The sequence below is a fragment of the Schistocerca cancellata genome, chromosome 6, assembly GCF_023864275.1.
Source record: "Schistocerca cancellata isolate TAMUIC-IGC-003103 chromosome 6, iqSchCanc2.1, whole genome shotgun sequence".
Lineage (NCBI taxonomy): Eukaryota > Metazoa > Arthropoda > Insecta > Orthoptera > Acrididae > Schistocerca > Schistocerca cancellata.
This window is the reverse complement of record NC_064631.1, coordinates 170172653-170192399: the sequence shown is the minus strand read 5'-3', so window position 1 is coordinate 170192399 and position 19747 is coordinate 170172653.

Sequence of the window (19747 nt, the reverse complement as noted above, 5' to 3'; positions counted from 1 at the left end):
ACATACCAAATTATGTATGAGAATTTTTTTTTTTGTGTGACTGTTTCTATGATATTCCCTCTGGCGTGTTTGTACTATCGTCGCTGCGCATTTACGTATAAATTAATGTAGGTTAATTCTTACAAAGAAGAAGACAGCAACCAGCCACTATTAATATTGCTATTTATTTAGGCAAATAGCGCCGTAACCGATTTCGAACTGGCAAGTTCATCATCAGACGGCTTTTCACATGATTTACAAGATACACTTTAGATAATCGTCACTTTTCTACTTTTTCTTCCACTGTGGCGAAATTTTCCAGTTAGAAACCGGTTACGGCACTATTTACCTAAATAAATAGCAGTATTAATAGTGGCTGGTAGCTGTCTTCTTCTTTGTAAGAATTAACTTACACTAATTGTACAAAGCCACGGTCTCAACCATGTCAGTTTTAGACAAAATAGCATACTTATAAATTGTAATATTTTTCGATACTGAAGTTGTACAGCTGTGCAGGGGTGAACATAATGGAATTTCTCAAATGTTATTGTTGCTGTACACTTTGCAGAGTGTTGTGGTTGAACGTAACAAAATGAACACTTCGCGGTGGCAAGTGTTTATTATATGAACTGAACAACGAACACCTCTGAGAGTGGATACCTTCACAACGTGATAACAGAAAATCATCTATCCTGGACAACAGCTCTAGGAGCAGGGAAGAGAGTTCAGCTCGGTTCTACGAGGCGAGGTGTTCATAGGCAGCCACTGGTAATCACGGTGAAGCGGTGACCCGCGGGAGCAGATGTTGGCCGCGCAACAGAGGTGTGCCACACGTCGAAGGTGGCACGACATCCCGCAGGGCACTGGAAGAGTCAGCGGCTGCGGCAGGAGGAGTTCGTCGTGAATACTTCAAGTGGGTCTTGATCCGATGGATCCCGGAACGTGACTGCATCCAGACGTAGAGCGCTGACCCAAGTAACGCCGGCGGGAGGACACATCCACGGTGTCTCGCGGACACGTCAGCGCCGTGACGTGAGTCGTAGTAGCGTGAGCTACCCGCGTCGCGCGCACGCGACTGTGGTGTGCGAGTGAGAGCGCTAATACGGTTCGCGAACGTTAAGCAAGTAGCCGAAGATTACTCTGCGAATTTACAGCGTGCGCATGCACAATGCACTTTGCTTAGCCCCGGATTTGGGCGAAATGTATGCGAATGACGAATAACGAATACAGATATAAATTACTATTCGTTGTTCGTGAGTAATAAATATTATTAGATACATTATTAATTTTTACGAATAAAAACACTTATTTGTAATCTTGATTAAATAGTGTAAAGGATAATGGATAGGTCTGTAAAGCTGTGTTCAACTTGAAGGATGGTTTTAGCACTGCGTTGCTTTACTAATCCCTTGGCTTCCTCCCACCTTTGAGCATATATAGCCAGTTAGAGGGGAATCTACATCTCAAGACATACTCCGAAATACAGTGCAACTTGACTTGGCGTTATTGTCACTGTTATTGGTGAAAAAAAGCGTTAAGAACAGAGAAAATCGTAGGACCGACCGGGAATCGAACTCTACACCTAAGTTTTCTAGTCTGGAATTTAAGCCAGGAGCCAAGAAACACTTCGCTGGACAAACCATTAATAAATTATTTTTAAAACAGAAATTGCAATGAGCCAAGGGAACAAACATTAATTCTGTGGAGGCAGTAAACAAGGAAAATACAGTGACGTTATATGTTATTTGGTTCTTTAGTTCACGGATAATTTGTTGGCCACTACAATTAGTTTGAATGACCTGCTTGTTCGAATAGATATCACATAGAAATCTATTTGAATAGTACCCACTCTTCTCACCATTAAATCCGACACTTCCTTTCGCTCTTTGTCCATATTATGAAATTAACGAGTCCTACTGGTTCACTTGCTCGATTTACTCACGAAAGCCTGCAGGGTAGCTGGACTGAAGATTTGAAATTAATTAATGAAACAAATTTCACTATTATAATCTGCTGTCTACCTTCAACCTAAATCTTTTTATTATTCTATTCAAAATATGGTTAAATGTCAGTGTGATTTTAGCAGCTGACTGAAAGAGAGCATTAATTCGTCAGCTATTTCACTGCTGTATACTGCTGTAAAACTCGAACAAAGATCTTCAGTAACATTCAATATTCGGTTATCACTTTAATTTCCGTTATACTATGGTAACACTTGGTGAATCTGAGGTATACAGCCATATCTTATCCATAGAAAGCGTGGAAAATCGGCAGCTAAAAGAAAATTCTAATTGAATTTTATCTATAGTGGATGGAGTTGAACTCCGTGACTGTTCCTTTATAGGGTGTAGAAAAATTTCCGCTATCAGTCACAGTAAAAGATTATTTATATGTCATATGACCAGTTTCGGGCTTTTGACCATCCTCAGGTGTTTATACATTCATGTACATGCTTATATTGCTGGAGATCACCGTATAAATAAATAAAAAAATATTTTCTGGTGACTAAACAGACACAAATGCAACAATTATAAATGGCAAGTCCTCATTTGCCGAAAGTATATCTGTACTCACATAAAGATGAAACACCATTATTATAATTACGCTGTGGTGACAGTTTTTCCACTAGTTGCACTTTCGTTATCATTTTCCATATTTCAGTTTTATAAACTTTCGCTGCATATTGCACTATAACGATGTGCGATCGTGAAATACACTGTGTTTACATACAAACATGTAGGCTATGGGCAAAGAACTTAAACATAGGATTTGTAAAGATGTTTCTTATACAGAAACGTGTAGGTTACGGTCAAAGAACTCAGCATTAGGGAGTGCAAGGATGTCGCACATATAGAAACTTAAAAAGCTCTTATAAACTGTGAAATTTTTTTCCCTCCACATTATGAAATTATTTTGAACCACATTTTTGTTGGAGAACTTAGATCTAGAAAGTGCAATGACGTTATATATATATATATATATATATATATATATATATATATATATATGAAATTACTAAAAGCTATTGCAAATTAAAGAATGACAGAATTCTTTTGACCCTCACTGTTGTCAGAGAACATAGATCTAGGAAGTAAAATGATGTTATATACATGAAATTTTGAAAGCTATTACAAATTACGAAAATGACAGTTAAAGCTTCTGTTTACAATATGACTTTTACAAATTACGATAATGACACTTGAACTGTTGTATGATTGCTACATCGGATTTCCATAGTATATTACTTAGTTATTATATCAGAGGAAAATGAGCTTTTGTTTTTGAATCTTTCATGTGGAGATAAGGTTTGTTTGCAAGCTCCACCGCGGGACTGCTACGGTCGCAGGTTCGAATCCTGCCTCGGGCATGGGTGTGTGTGATGTCCTTAGGTTAGTTAGGTTTAAGTAGTTCTAAGTTCTAGGGGACTTATGACCTAAGATGTTGAGTCCCATAGTGCTCAGAGCCATTTTGCAAGCTCCACTTGTTCGCTGAGAATAAGGTGTGGTGAGCTAGAACTATGTACATAAATTTCTAGCTCTTCGTGCAGATTTATTTTCTTTCCTTTGTTGACAGTGTGCAGTATTTGTAGGTTGTCTGCAATGGCTATGGCTCAGTGACCACGGTATTTTAGATGCATTGAAAAGGTTGATTTATCAAAATTATTTAGCCTGGAGACAGCCATATGCTCAGGGTATCTAATTTTAAATGTATCTGAACGCTTGCCAGGCCCAATAGTGCAGCTATGTTGTCTTGTCTGGAAGCCGTGTAGGTAGTGTCTGTGCTACCTTAGCCGCTTGTCTAGGCCATGTGGCTGTTGACTGTCACCCCATGAGTGAGCGCGGCGTGATACCGAGTGACTAAAGTCCCAGCCTCTTGCTTCCGCGTGCGCGTGCATTGCGAGTGATGTATATTAGCGCTATTCACGCGGATTCGCCACGCGTCTGCAGGGCTCCAGTGAGGAGACTCCCACGATCGTAACGCTTGCGTAATGCGACTAGTGGCGACTGCAGGTGGCTTCACGGTGTATACTACCTCGACTTCTATTTACAGAAAACCTCGCAGGTGAGGCATGGGCCGTACCTTTGGTGGTCGAAACGTGCAGGGGCAGCGAGTGTAATTTGTTGTCTTAATTCAGCTGTGGCGTTTAACCTTAAGAATACAAATTTTTCAGAGTCACTAATCTATGGACATTTTATTTAACGTCGTAGTCAAAAGTAAAAATGTGAAAGAAATATTGCCCGGCGTTGCATTTTAAAGCTTAGGAGGGGTATAACATACATGGTTATTCGTAAGTACTTCGGAGCTTCAGAAGACGACTGCACAAAAACTAGAAGACGTACAGAAAAGAGACACACCTCAATGGGTACAGCATGTCTCAGAGTTCTAATTCATGTTACAAGTGCGCAATATGGGCTTTGTTTGTGATATGAGCATGCAATTCGCTGACACGATGTGTCTAGGGAGTCATCACGGCAGCCCGTTTTGAAAATATGGTAATTGGCTCGCCTGTCTGCAGGCGTGAAGTAATGCGATGTGAGAATACGGAGACGGAGGTTAACAGTGAAACTCGAGGACTGAAGGAATTCTAAGAGTTCAGCAAAACATTAGAACATTAGCTGGATTCCCTTTACCAGTCTGATGATGATACATAGCAATACCATGCAGCAAATTCCCACTGCTTCTCTGATAACCTACCCTGAGACATATAGTATACTGATATCACTTTTGTGTAGGTTTTTTGTAATGGAAATGCTGCTGCTACTGCTCGTAGAGAATACGGTTGACTATTACCTAATCACAGAATACTAAAATCAAGAATGTTCACTCGCGTTTTCACTACAATGCCTAATAACAGTGCAGTGCCTGGCAGTGTTGTCTCACACGAAGAGAGTGTGTATGAAGCAGAAAACATTATAAGCCTTCAAAACTATCATAGCCGTTCAACAAGTGCACGCTGAATTTCTACGCTTGTCCATATTCAATATAGAAGAGTATGACAAACGTTACGGATGCATGGCCTCTACCCTTATCATTTACCATGGATTCGCTGTAAATGTCTGGTGTGACATGTCGACAATCGCTTGACGTGGCCAGTCCGTCATCTAGATTATCACGTAAACGAGCTTCTAGCATTACTGGAAGTGGTTCCGTTGCCTGCAAAGATGAGTATGTCCTTCCAATGCGACTGATTCCGCCTCAGTCTAATCGTGAAGTGACGCCTCAACTAAACCCAACGTTACCCGGGAAGTAGTTCGACAAAACGGCATATTTGTTGGCGACTTTTCTCACTAGATTCACTCCTTTATATTTTTGCCTATGGGGATGTTGAAAGGCGAAGTCTACTAAGAACAGGGGAGAGAGACGAACGGATCGGTTTACCAATAGTGCTGTCATCACAGAAGGACAAGACGGCCACAAAAGAGCTGTGCGTGGTGTTGGCAAGAGAATTCGAAGGTGCATTGAAGTCGAAGATGGAATTTATGACTATCAACTTTGAACTTAATCATTTGCTTTTGCTTAACACCTTCCGTGAGTATTGGTTCGGCTTACATTCAAAAGATCTGTTTTTGCAAACAACAAAAGCTGGTTACATGTTACCTACCATTTCCTAGAAAGATTTATATTTCTTCTACACATCCTGCATATATAGACAGTCAAATCACCCTGAAGTGAATCAGTTGCTACTCTCACCTTCCACGATGGCTCTTCTTGTTCCTTCGGAAGGCGTTAGTCGCATATCTTATATGATAGTCCGTTTCGACGTATTTAGTCCGCAGCTCGAGATCTAGTGGCTTGTGTTGCTGCCTCTGGGTCCCGGGGTCCCGGGTTCGATTACCGGCCGGAATGGGGATTTTATATGTCCTGGGACTGGGTGTTTGTGCTGTCCTCGTCATTTTATCAGCATCATTCGTGACAGTGGCTAGATTAAAATGTGAAAAAAATTGGACATGGAAAAAGTGGGACTTCGTATGGGCGCTGATGACCACGCAGTTGAGCGCCCCACAAACCAAGCATCATCATCATCGACGTATTTAGTCAGAAATTCGATTATATGGTATAGTCTCGAATGCTTTCAGGAAGTCAAGAAACACGACATGACACTGAAATCCATTATATTCTGTCACTTGAGTTCCACGTATTAATTGAGAAAGCAAGATATCATATGTATATTGATTTTGTAGTCAAACTTCCTTTTAAAGGGAACGAAATATACCTTTCTCCTGACACGTAATAAGTTTGTTGCTCAGTGACCTACAATTCCATGTTTCTAAACGAGTATTGTATTTCTGCATATTCGGTATATATTTTGTAAGACAGCCCATCAGAGTCATCAGAGGGTCATTTGTCGAGTGGCGTGATGTGACTTTCAGTCCATGATCGTTCATCTCAACATCTCACGTTTTTGTATTTGCGAGACACTTAGCATTACGAACAGTATACTGAACTGTCGTAGCCGTTGCTGGATGGAAGTCTATGTGTGAATATAACTGGTGTTTAAATAATGGGACATGTTTGTCAGTTAATTTATATTTCCAGTGCTAAATGTTACAATACCATGGCCTAGAAAAATTGTGTACAAGGGATAGATATAGAAGTAAAAATGAAAACGCAAGAAGGAGAAGACACATACAAGAGATCCTTAAAAAACACAATAAACGCAATTTTTCATCGTTCTTTAGCAGTCCTTAGTAAACTGAAAAATATCTTATTCTTTGTGTAACTATTAATTTTTTGTTATAAGACCGTTATACACGATTATATATAAAGAATAAATGTTAGTTGCTCACAGAACGTTGAATAGATAACCTCACATGATCTTATAGAAAACCAGAAAAAAATTTTGGGAGCTTAGATCCTGAGCAAGCACCTGAGCCTCGTGCAAAGAACAATTCATTGAGGGAGTCTACCATAGAGGTTCTGCTACTCGACTCCGATATTCGAATTGGCGTGTATGCCCTATCCTTTTTTCCTTTCTCTATTGTCAAACAGAATTTTCTACTTCAGAGAGCCACATCAATTTCTTACTGCCTTCTATATGCAGTTTTCATCAAATGCCTCTAATATTTAATGCCCTGACGTACTCACTCCGTTTCTGAGGATATGTGCAACTTATATGGCAACTTTGCTGCAGCGAAACTCTCAGCAAGTGTCTCCGAACGTATGTGGCAGAATAATACGTATGTTATCGGAAGTCAGTTTATTTAGACTGTAACTATTTATAATCTCCCTGTCATTTGCAGCATCCCACGATGTAAGTACTTCTGCTACCTGGAACAAAGACATTTCCAATAAAGCTGACTCAAATGGAAACCGAAAACTTTCCTAAATTTTATTTATTGCACAAACATGGCACAAAAGCTATATCACTTTTCAGCACAACTGCCCGACAGATATAAAAAGCTTCAATTCTCGCATTAAATTTCTTAGGACGTCTGCACAAGCGCTATGTGTTGTACCACCTCTTTGAGTACAACAAACTCTGCCATGGGAAGGTGTGGTGCTAATGATGGGTGATAAATACTGACTCCATGGCTGCGACCCTGCGAGGGGACTAAGTGATTAGTGCACTGGTAATCAGGAGGACAGGGGTTCAGATCCACGTACGGCCATCCTGGTTTAGGTTCTTCAGCTTCTCCCAAATCACTCCAGGCTTCATCCATCTGCGATCAGTTCAAGAGCTCCGCCTCCAATGACCTCAGCATTTAGTTATATTACCAAGATAGTCCCAAAATGAACATTGCGTGGGTTCATTTACAAATATACAATCACACCAACAGCTTGAAGCCCTTGTACGGTTGAAACTATATATACATCAACAAACAGCATAAATTTTACATCTACCTGCATATTTTAAAGCATAACCAATGTATTATTCCAGCCTTTACTTAGTTATTACATGAAACTAGTATAATCGTAATTCAGTCAGAGATAGAGAGAGAGAGAGAGAGAGAGAGAGAGAGAGACAGAGAGAGAGAGAGAGAGAGGGGGGGGTGGGGGGGGGAAGAGAGATAAAGTGATTCAGTCAGAGGGTGAAAGGAGTGAGTGAAGAAGAGCAAACTTTTGAAGAAAGGGGGGGGGGGAGCTTCTTGAAAAGTTTGCTCTTCACTCGCTTCTTTCACCCTCTGACTGAATCACTTTATCTTCGTCCTGCCCTCTCTCTCTCGTTCTCTCTCTGATTCCATCTTTTCATTCCTATCACTCAATCCCAGCCAAAATTGTTATTTATGTATAATTTTACCACCGTTGGCAAGATAATTATTTTACTTAAGGTTTGCAACATTTCACCTGATTATATGAAATTTAAGCTGTACAAACATGAGAGAAAAGGACTTGTACGCTACTTCTATACCTTATTCCAACGCATGTACTTAGGAGCACAAAGTAAGATTTCCATAATTCTTTAAAAGTAATTCTGAAGCAATCATGTTGTTATGATATACATCCTGTATAGTTCCAGATAATGTTTCTGTTTTGTCATATGTTCTTTGCACTCAACTGTCCACCTGCTTAGGTAAGTGGTTCTTGCCTCTCATGCACCGTGCCCGGGTTCGATTCCTGGTCGGGTTAGAGGTTCTCTCTGTTCCTGGACTGGGTGTTCTAATGTTCACATCATCATTTCATCCACATTACCGGAACGCGACTCTCCCAAGGTGACGCCGAGTGAAGTACGACTCGCACTCGGCGGCCGATCTTTCCCGGATGGAACCTCCCGGCCGGCAATGCCATAAGATAATTTCATTTCATTTTGCACTTAGTAGTTTCCAGATGCCGTCTTAGATTACAAAATGTTACAGTTTACATGTGCTGTATTAATCCAGAGGAAAGAGGCCGTGACCAGTGGAGGTATACAAAGCCTAGGTAAACAGATGTGAACAGTGGTAGTAATAGGATGGTTGTGTTTGTTTGTCAAGAACGTATGTAGATACGCGCCGCGCTGGAGTGTGCATGTTCAGTGCGGACTAGACATCAGTGCCTGTTGCTCACGAGTCGTACACATTTCATATTAGCATTCAGAGGCAGAGATCGACTTGCAATGAACCTGAGGCCAGATTTGCTGGAGCATCAGTAACCAAGATAGCCTACTTATTGAATGTTTGAAGAGAAACTGTTTCAACAATCATGACAGCCTACATAAAACATGGAGAAATATCATCGTGTAGACGTAATAGTGGGCGCAGATCAAAATCAAATTACAGCTCGTCGTACGCTAACACGAATTGTGTTAAAACAACACAAGAAAAGAATTTTGTAAATTTGTGCTAAGTTCCCATGGGACCAAACTGCTGAGGTCATCGGTCCCTAGGCTTATACAAACTTAATGTAACTTAAAATAACTCACGATAAGGGCAATACACACAACACACACACACACACACACACACACACACACACACACACACACACACACACACACACGCCCGAGGGAAGACTCGAACCTCCGACGGGGTGACTCGTGCGTACCTTGACAAGGCACTGTGGACCACGCGGCTACAACACAAAACTACGCCGGCTTAAGTGACTCTAGAGTTCGATAGCCATATGCGAAACACCGTATCTATCGAAACTGTCCGCCGAGATCTCCATAAAGCGAATATTCTTGGACGAGCTGCTATCCGAAATCGTTAGTGACGACACCCAACGCAAAGAAACGTAAAATATGGTGTCAGGAGCATAAATCCTGGATAGCTGATCGGTGGAAACACATAATATGGTCCCACGAGTCAACGTTTTCGTTATTTCCACCATCGGGCTGAGTTTACGTGTGCAGAAAGCCAAAAGAAGCCCACGATCCTGATTGCTTGATTCCAATGGTTAAGAATGGGGATGGAAGTGTGATGGTGTGGGCAGCCATATCATGGTATACTGCTGGTCCCATCATTACTCTCAAAGGCCGTGTTATAGCCAACGAGAATGTGTACACTTTAGGCGATCAGGTGCACCCCCATGATACTCCAGAAATAATGCCGTCTTTCTGGACGATAATGCGCCCATTCTTACAGCCAGGACAGTATAAAGGTGATATGAAGAGCCTGCAACTGAACTGCAGCGTCTTCCCTGGCCAGCACAGTCCCCGGACTTGAACATTACCCAACTCTTGTGGGCGGTATTCAAGCGCGGACTCCGGAACAGATTTCCGCCTCGCTCGTCACTACGGGAGTTAGAAGAAGTTCTGATCGAAGTGTGGTATAATATTCCACTGGAGACTATAAAATCATAATATGCCAGTATTCCATGAAGAATCGCAGGTGTCTTACGGTCAAATTGGGATCCTACCCCCTATTAATGAACCATTCCCAAGTAAGTACAGGTGTTCACATTATTTTGCCTATCCCCTGTACTATTTTAGTTGTTTTATTTTCATCTTTAAATGTTCGTTTAGTTTTTAGTTTAAGATCTCCCCAAAACCTTGTTATGAAATAGTGTTTTCGTTTCTCCACTAGACAGCTTCACAAGTTACCCCAAAATCATAACACAAGACACACATATTTCATACTAAAAATTGTAAATTCACCTGATCAGGGAGGTTTAAACCTTTGCAAGGCGTTGTGGGTATAAATAAAAAGTGACTGGTAACAATAAACACACTGTTTCATTTGATATCGTCGTCGATGGAGAAATGTATCTTATAAAAGATGTTTTCTTTTTCTTTTTATTATTCTTACGAAAAATCGTCAATGCATAAGAAACCCATGTTGCAAAATGTGCATATAACATAAAAGCTTAGAGAACGAATATTAATTATAATTCACAGACACTGTGTATAATAAACGTTAAAGAAACTCTGTAGTCACATTCAGTTTTTTCAAAAACAAAAGATTCTGAAACGAGGACTTCCCCTTCTTGTGAAATTTCCTATGATCTTATCTTCAAACCTGCAGGAGGTCAGTTTTGCAAGCTCTTTGAAAAATCTGATTCCTAAAATAATTATTATTGTAATACCAGTTACTAGTTTCCGCATTTATTACAGAAATCCCTCAACACTACCGTGCTATTCTTATTTGATGAGATTTTCTTAGATGAATGTGTCAGGAATTGTGCACACATTGTTTGAAAGCAAAGTAACGGAGTGCTTATCGCGTTGTGTCGCTTAAATATTGCATTACTAACAAGTGGGACCTGCAGATGTATTTATACGAAGTCCGATCTGATACTCTTTAACACTTTTTACGTGGATGTCAATATAGCATTTCCACGGTCAACAAGCTTTCGAACAACGTTGATGTACAATAGCCACCTGGGCATGATACATCAAAAGAACGCAGTACGCGATGGCCTAAAGATGTAATGAAAGTCGTTCAGTCAAACAAAAACTCTGTGTTTTGATGTGTGTTACAGTATTAACCAAATCGTGACATCACATTCGCGGCGTGTCTTTCCGGGTGCAAATCTCTGCTCATGCACTGCATACTTTTTGCAAGATTCAAGTATTTCTTTCATTTTGCTATCTACCAGGCAATCTAAAGCTGCACCCCAAAATTCCTTCCTTCTTCCTACCTCTACTATAACAGTTGCAACTGTCAGACGGATGGATGGGATCGAGCCAGACCATTGCCAAGATGCAACAAAACGTCTGAAAACATCACTCCACGTCGTCCTTGGAACGGTGGTCTGATCATTTAATATTAAGACTACGACCAAGGTGTGGACGGGGCCAAGGAATTGACATATCAGACGTGATTTAACACATAAATAATTTATTCATAACATTCAATACATAACACCAACTACGTAAATCCTGCTTCGATGCTTAGAATTGCCCAAAATGGGAGGGCCACCACTTTCGAATTGGAAAGGCTTTAATTTAAGAAATTAAAATGCCTAATATAATTTTTTAATAATAATAATAATACTACACATAAGCACTAAGTGAACGCACTCTTAAATCTTTAATTATTAATCACAAAGCGTGAGTTTACCACATTTAAATTCTCATTGCAATATAAAACATAAATACATGAATGCACAACACAGCATGGCTTCAAAATTTTTACCTAGACAACCTATGGTTCCAAAACTTTCGTATTGCATTCCAGCCAATCACATTAATAACTTATAAACACGGTTGGTAAAATAAAAACGTTTGCACTACAACGAATTTTAATAATCCACAATCACTCAAAAAACAACATCAGAAGTTCTATACGGAGCATGTAAGCCTGTTTATACCATCTTTCGGATCAAAATAGGCACGAGGGCCACCGTAACAGAATTGCGCTAGTTGCTTTTAGGACAGGTGCTCCCATTAGCTTAATCACTGAGCAGATATTTACTTAAGCGACAGGTGAGATAGTTAATGCAAATAGAGGGTATTTCTAAAGTTTTTTCCTCCCTGTTGACAAGGGGGTTTTAGTAAGGTGGAAATTACACTTTGAGGAGACGTAATAGCAATCTAGCGGGCACGCCTTCACGAGGACGCCATGCCACTACACACGTACTAGACTAGCCGCGTGTCCGCTCGCTGTTCAAGCCATACATTAATAACACAGTTCCATATTCCTGACACCCAAAGAGTCGGGATCAAAACAAAACCAAAAATACCAAGAGCGCAAGGCCCAGCATAGCTTCAGAACAGATCTTACTTCATGCGGTTGCCTTCACAAATACAGATATCGAAATGAAAACAAGAACGTGTACCAACATTCCCTAATCATCACATTGTTCTTCGTTACCTCCCGGTAGCGCTAGACAACGCTGACATGCCAATGTTAACAAACTTCTAAGGCAACACCCTCCAACTGACAAGCCGAAACCAATGTGACCCCTTATCAGCTCCGTGACAGGACTCGACCCCCCAACTACTGTCAGTGCAACTCACTTAGAATAAATACAGCGCAAATAGTATGGCGGACACATATACCCAGGGATTAACAGAATACTAGACTGAACTAGAATTAACCTTAATAATAGAGCACTAGATCTTGGGAGACAAGGAACTAACTCCCCACCCGAAATTCTGCAACCACAGGGCGGGAGGATGTACTACGAAAACATAGAAGTGCAAACGTACACAAAAAACTACCAAAATACACCACTAAACCGGTTAGCAACGATGCGTGGAGGAATCTGCACTGTGAGAATAGCACCAGTGAACAGAACAGAGGATTGCCACGGCGGTGGCCACAAGGACGACTGGATGAACTCAATCCGAAAGGACGATCAACTTGAAACATTCACACTTAACTTCTTTTCTCCTTTCCCTCGGCGCACTTCGTCGTTTGTCCGGGACTGCTGTGCACAATTCTGAGCCGTCCCCAGTCGTCCCGGGAGACACCGACCTAGCCGAACTGTTCCCGGACTCAAACCCTCGCCGAACGGCGGCTCCACCGCCCCATGATGGTTACTGTTTTTTTGCCTTCGTCGACGCAGGCGATGATTAGACTGCCATCCGCCTCCCGCGGACAACCAGTGAAGAGCGGACAGAGGGACCTCAACCAGGCCGACGTTCCTCCACGTGCAGAAGTGCGGGTTCGATAACAACACCCGTACGCGGAAGGAGCAGACACGAAGGCCACTGCGCGACAATCTCCTCCAGCGTGACCGCGCTCGCCTATAAATACACTCCTGGAAATGGAAAAAAAGAACACATTGACACCGGTGTGTCAGACCCACCATACTTGCTCCGGACACTGCGAGAGGGCTGTACAAGCAATGATCACACGCACGGCACAGCGGACACACCAGGAACCGCGGTGTTGGTCGTCGAATGGCGCTAGCTGCGCAGCATTTGTGCACCGCCGCCGTCAGTGTCAGCCAGTTTGCCGTGGCATACGGAGCTCCATCGCAGTCTTTAACACTGGTAGCATGCCGCGACAGCGTGGACGTGAACCGTATGTGCAGTTGACGGACTTTGAGCGAGGGCGTATAGTGGGCATGCGGGAGGCCGGGTGGACGTACCGCCGAATTGCTCAACACGTGGGGCGTGAGGTCTCCACAGTACATCGATGTTGTCGCCAGTGGTCGGCGGAAGGTGCACGTGCCCGTCGACCTGGGACCGGACCGCAGCGACGCACGGATGCACGCCAAGACCGTAGAATCCTACGCAGTGCCGTAGGGGACTGCATAGCCACTTCCCAGCAAATTAGGGACACTGTTGCTCCTGGGGTATCGGCGAGGACCATTCGCAACCGTCTCCATGAAGCTGGGCTACGGTCCCGCACACCGTTAGGCCGTCTTCCGCTCACGCCCCAACATCGTGCAGCCCGCCTCCAGTGGTGTCGCGACAGGCGTGAATGGAGGGACGAATGGAGACGTGTCGTCTTCAGCGATGAGAGTCGCTTCTGCCTTGGTGCCAATGATGGTCGTATGCGTGTTTGGCGCCGTGCAGGTGAGCACCACAATCAGGACTGCATACGACCGAGGCACACAGGGCCAACACCCGGCATCATGGTGTGGGGAGCGATCTCCTACACTGGCCGTACACCACTGGTGATCGTCGAGGGGACGCTGAATAGTGCACGGTACATCCAAACCGTCATCGAACCCATCGTTCTACCATTCCTAGACCGGCAAGGGAACTTGCTGTTCCAACAGGACAATGCACGTCCGCATGTATCCCGTGCCACCCAACGTGCTCTAGAAGGTGTAAGTCAACTACCCTGGCCAGCAAGATCACCGGATCTGTCCCCCATTGAGCATGTTTGGGACTGGATGAAGCGTCGTCTCACGCGGTCTGCACGTCCAGCACGAACGCTGGTCCAACTGAGGCGCCAGGTGGAAATGGCATGGCAAGCCGTTCCACAGGACTACATCCAGCATCTCTACGATCGTCTTCATGGGAGAATAGCAGCCTGCATTGCTGCGAAAGATGGATATACACTGTACTAGTGCCGACATTGTGCATGGTCTGTTGCCTGTGTCTATGTGCCTGTGGTTCTGTCAGTGTGATCATGTGATGTATCTGACCCCAGGAATGTGTCAATAAAGTTTCCCCTTCCTGGGACAATGAATTCACGGTGTTCTTATTTCAATTTCCAGGAGTGTAGTACAGGCCTAAGAGTCTGCTGCAGTAACCACGTGAGTCGGTCGTGTTACCAACCTACGGTTTCTAAGTACACCAAAGACAGAACTCGCAATCGATAGCGGGGTACACTATCGGCGAGAGTTAAAACCAAAGAGCTTCATAAAAGACCTACCTTGAACAACAGCGGAAAAACGAAATAGAAGCGAAGCAATAAAAGACAGCAAGGAGTTGCTAAAGCCCGATCGTGCCCAAACACTGTCGATTACCAAAAACATTGGCTCCACACGACGCTCAGGAAACGAGCCGCGGAAAGATGGAAGTACACACGGCTCAGTCCTGTGTCCTCTTTGAAAATCGGTGCATTGGGTTACCTGTCTGCAGGCGAGAACTAATTGGATGCGACAATACGGACCCCAAGCTTGGCCTACATGTTTTGACATATCTGTTCCCTAATGGTGTGCTCCGCAACTACATCACGATATTTCATATCAAAACATGGGGAGATGTTCTGTACACTGACAGGTGTCGTCTTTCTGTACGCCATGTAGTTTTCGTGAAGTCATCTACAGGAACCCCATAGTAAACCAGACACTACACTACTCTTTTTTTCTTCTTCCCTTGTCTTTTTTTGTTATCCAGAACTCGTCACATCCAAATAGCTTTCGAAGTTCTATTTCGACGGATATCGTAATCTTAGGTGTCCCTCATTGACATTCTGCAGGCTATTTCTGATGAGTATTATTTACGATTTATGAAATGTATCATATTTGTTGTCAGGTGAATCACGGTGCTTCTTTTGACACCAGCATGTAATTTTTCTTCTGGTTTTAACATAGCCTATATCTAAATGTTGCATTAATTTGTTCTTTATTATTATTACTAACCTATTTTGAGTCCATAACCAAGCAAAGAAGGGAAAGGTGAAAGTGGATGGAGTATATAAAGGGTCTGTATAAGGGGGAGATGAAGTTGAAGGCAACATTATAAAGATAGAAGAGAACGTAGATGAAGGTGAAAATATGATATTTCGAGAAGAACTTCACACAACACTGAAAGACCTTAGTCGAAACAAGGCCTTGGGATTAGACGACGCTCCGTAAGTACTACTGAAAGCCGTGGGAGAACCAGTCATGACAAAACTGGTCCATCTGGTGTGCAAGGTGTATAAGACATGCCAAATATCCTCAAGCATCAAGAAGATTCAAATAATTCCAATTCCAAAGAAAGCAGCTACTGGCAGGTGTGAATATTACCGAACTGTCAGTTTAATACACTACTGTAAATTAAAATTGATGACGTGCTACAGACGCGAGATTTAACCGACACGAAGAAGATGCTGTGATATGCAAATGATTAGCTTTTCAGAGCATTCACAAAAGGTTCGCGCCGGTGGCGACACCTAGAACGTGCTGACATGAGGAAAGTTTCCAACGGATTTCTCATACATAAACAGCAGTTGACCGGCGTTGCCTGGTGAAACGTTGTTGTGATGCCTCGTGTAAGGAGGAGAAATGAGTACCATCACGTTTCTGACTTTACTAAAGCTCGGATTGTAGCCTTTCGCGATTACGGTTTATCGCATCGCGACATTGATGCTCGCGTTGGTCGAGATCCAATCACCGTTAGCAGAATGTGGAATCAGTGGTTTCAGGAGGGTAATACGGAACGCCGTGTTGGATCCCAACGGCATCTCATCCGCATGGCTGTAGCGGATCGTGCAGCCACATCTCGATCCCCGAGTCAACAGATAGGGAAGTTTGCAAGACAACAACCATCTGCACGAACAGTTCGACGACGTTAGCAGCAGCATGGACTATCACCTCGGAGACCATGGCTGCGGTTACCCTTGACGCTGCATCACAGACAGGAGCGCCTGCGATGGTGTACTCAACGTCGAACCTGGGTGCACGAATGGCAAAACGTCATTTTTTTCGGAATAATCCAGGTTCTGTTTACGGCATCATGATAGTCGCACCCGTGTTTGGCGACATCGCGGTGAACACATATTGGAAGCGTGTATTCGTCATCGCCATACTGGAGTATCACCCGGCGTGGGGTGCCATTGGTTACATGTCTCGGTCTCCTCTTGTTCGCATTGATGGCACTCTGAACAGTGGACGTAACATGTCAGATGTATTACGACTCGTGGCTCTACCCTTCATTCGACCCCTGCGAAACCCTACATTGCAGCAGGATAATGCACAACCGCATGTTGCAGGTCCTGTACGGGCCTTTCTGGATACAGAAAATGTTGGACTGCTGCCTTGGCCATCACATTCTCCAGATCTCTCAGCAATTTAAAATGTCTGGTCAATGGTGGCCGAGCAACTGGCTCGTCACAATAAGCCAGTCACTACTCTTGATGAACTGTGGTATCGTGTTGAAGCTGCATGGGCAGCTGTACCTGTACACACCATCAAAGTTCTGACTCTATGCACAGGCGTATCAAGGCCGTTATTCCAGCCAGAGGTGGTTGTTCTGGGTACTGATTTCTCAGGATCTATGCACCAAAGTTGTGTTGAAATGTAATCACATGTCAGTTATAGTACAATATATTTATCCAATGTTTACCCTTTTATCATCTGCATTTCTTCTTGGTGTAGCAATTTTAATGGCCAGTAGTGTAAGTCATGGTTGGAAAATACTGTCACAAATTCTTTACACGAGAATGAAAATTTGTAGTAGCTGTCCTTCGGGAAGTTCAGTTTGGACTCCGGAGAAATGTAGGAACATCCGAGGCAATACTGACCTTTGACTTACCTTAGAAGACAGGTTAAAGAAAGGCAAGCGTACATTCACAGCATTTGTAGACACACAGAAAGCTTTTGACAATATTGACTAGAGCACCCTCTTCGAAATTCCGAAGATTGCATGGGAAAAACACAGGAGGAGAAAGGCTATTTATGACTTGTGCAGAAACCAGATGAAAGCTGCAAGAGTAGAGGGACATGATGCAGTGCACGAATGTGAAAGAAGTAAGACACGGTTATAGCTTCTCGCCGATGTTATTCAATGTGTACACTGAACGAGCAGTAAAGGAAGCAAAAGAAAAATTTGGAGTAGGAATTAAGGTTTAGGGAGGAGAAATAAAAACTTTGAGGTTTGCCGATAACATTGTAATAGACTTGGAAGACCAGCTGTACGAAATAGACAATATCTTGAAAGGAGGACATAAGATGAACGTCAGCAGAAGCAATGTAAGGATAATCGAATGTAGTTGAATTAAATAAGGTTACATTGAGGGAATTAGAGTGGGAAATGAGACACTTAGAGTAGTAGATGTATTTTGCTATTTGGGGAGCAAAGCAACTTATGACGGTAGAAGTAGAGATTATGTAAAATGGAGACTGGCAATGACAAAAAGGCATTTCTGCATAAGAGAAATTAGTTAACATCGAATATAGACTTACAGGGTGACAACGATTGAGCTATATGGGAAAAAGGTAAACTACGACGTGCACACTCTTTATTCAACATGAAAACGTCACTAGAGATTTTCTGATGTAGTTTATGACATTTCGATATACATGCCGTCATTGGTGATGATGTGCTCCAGACAAATAACGAAATTCTGCATGACCCGCTGAAGTATCGGAACACTGATGCTGTCTATGACCCCCTGAATGGCTATTTTCAGCTCAGCACCGCTTTTGGGGGTTATTGCTCTATACCTCATCCTTAATATAACCCCATAAAAAGTTGTCACATGTTCTCAGATCCGGAGAACGTGGCTGCCAATGGAGACCCATGCCAATGGCCACCGGGTACCCCAGAGCCAGAATGCGGTCCCCAAAATGCTAGCCGGCCGGAGTGGCCGAGCGGTTAAAGGCGCTACAGTCTGGAACCGCACGACCGCTACGGTCGCAGGTTCGAATCCTGCCTCGGGCATGGATGTGTGTGATGTCCTTAGGTTAGTTAGGTTTAAATTGTTCTAAGTTCTAGGGGACTTATGACCACAGCAGTTGAGTCCCATAGTGCTCAGAGCCATTTGAACCATTTGAACCCAAAATGCTCCTCCGACACTCTCCTGATTCGATGCGGTCGAGCTCCGTCTTACATGAATCAGGGTCATTCTGGATAATAGGAATGAAAAAATCTTCCAAAGCCTTCACATACCGTTCGGTAGTCACCGTGCCATCACGGAATATCGCAACGATCTGCTAGATACAGAGGGTCCCAGGAGGAATAGTCAGTATCCAGCAACATGGCAGGAACGATAATTCAGATCAATAAACACTAGCAAACATGGGCCCTAAAATGCATATCTTAAGAGCTATTAGCGCTTCATTTTTGATACTGAGGGAGAAACGTCTTCTACTGCAAGTTATTTGATTTTGCTGTTTTTGGAGAAGGTAGTGTAAGCAAAAAAAAAGCTATCTAATAAATATGAGCACCAAAATGCATACCTGAAGCGTTATGAGCACCTGTTCAATGGAAGAGATATGTTTCGTAGAAGCGAAGATGAACAAGTGCTCTAAGGTATGCATTATAGAGTCCGTGTTTACTGGATAGTTTTTCTCGGTTTCCTTCATACTAGAACCCCTCAGAATATGGAAGTGAGGAGCCAGCATTAGATGAGATTTATTTAATAGTCCTGGAGGTGAAGAAGTGCTCATAGATCCTAAGATATACATTTTGAAGCTCATGTTTACTGCATTTTTTTGCTTCCAATGATCATTCCTGTCATATATCTAAATATTGAGCATTCCTTTTGGGACACTCTGAGACCACGGACACATCTCTTCGATTACTGTTTCACATAATCACCTTACTTTGTCATGTTAAAGGTTTTCTATTAGTATCCTG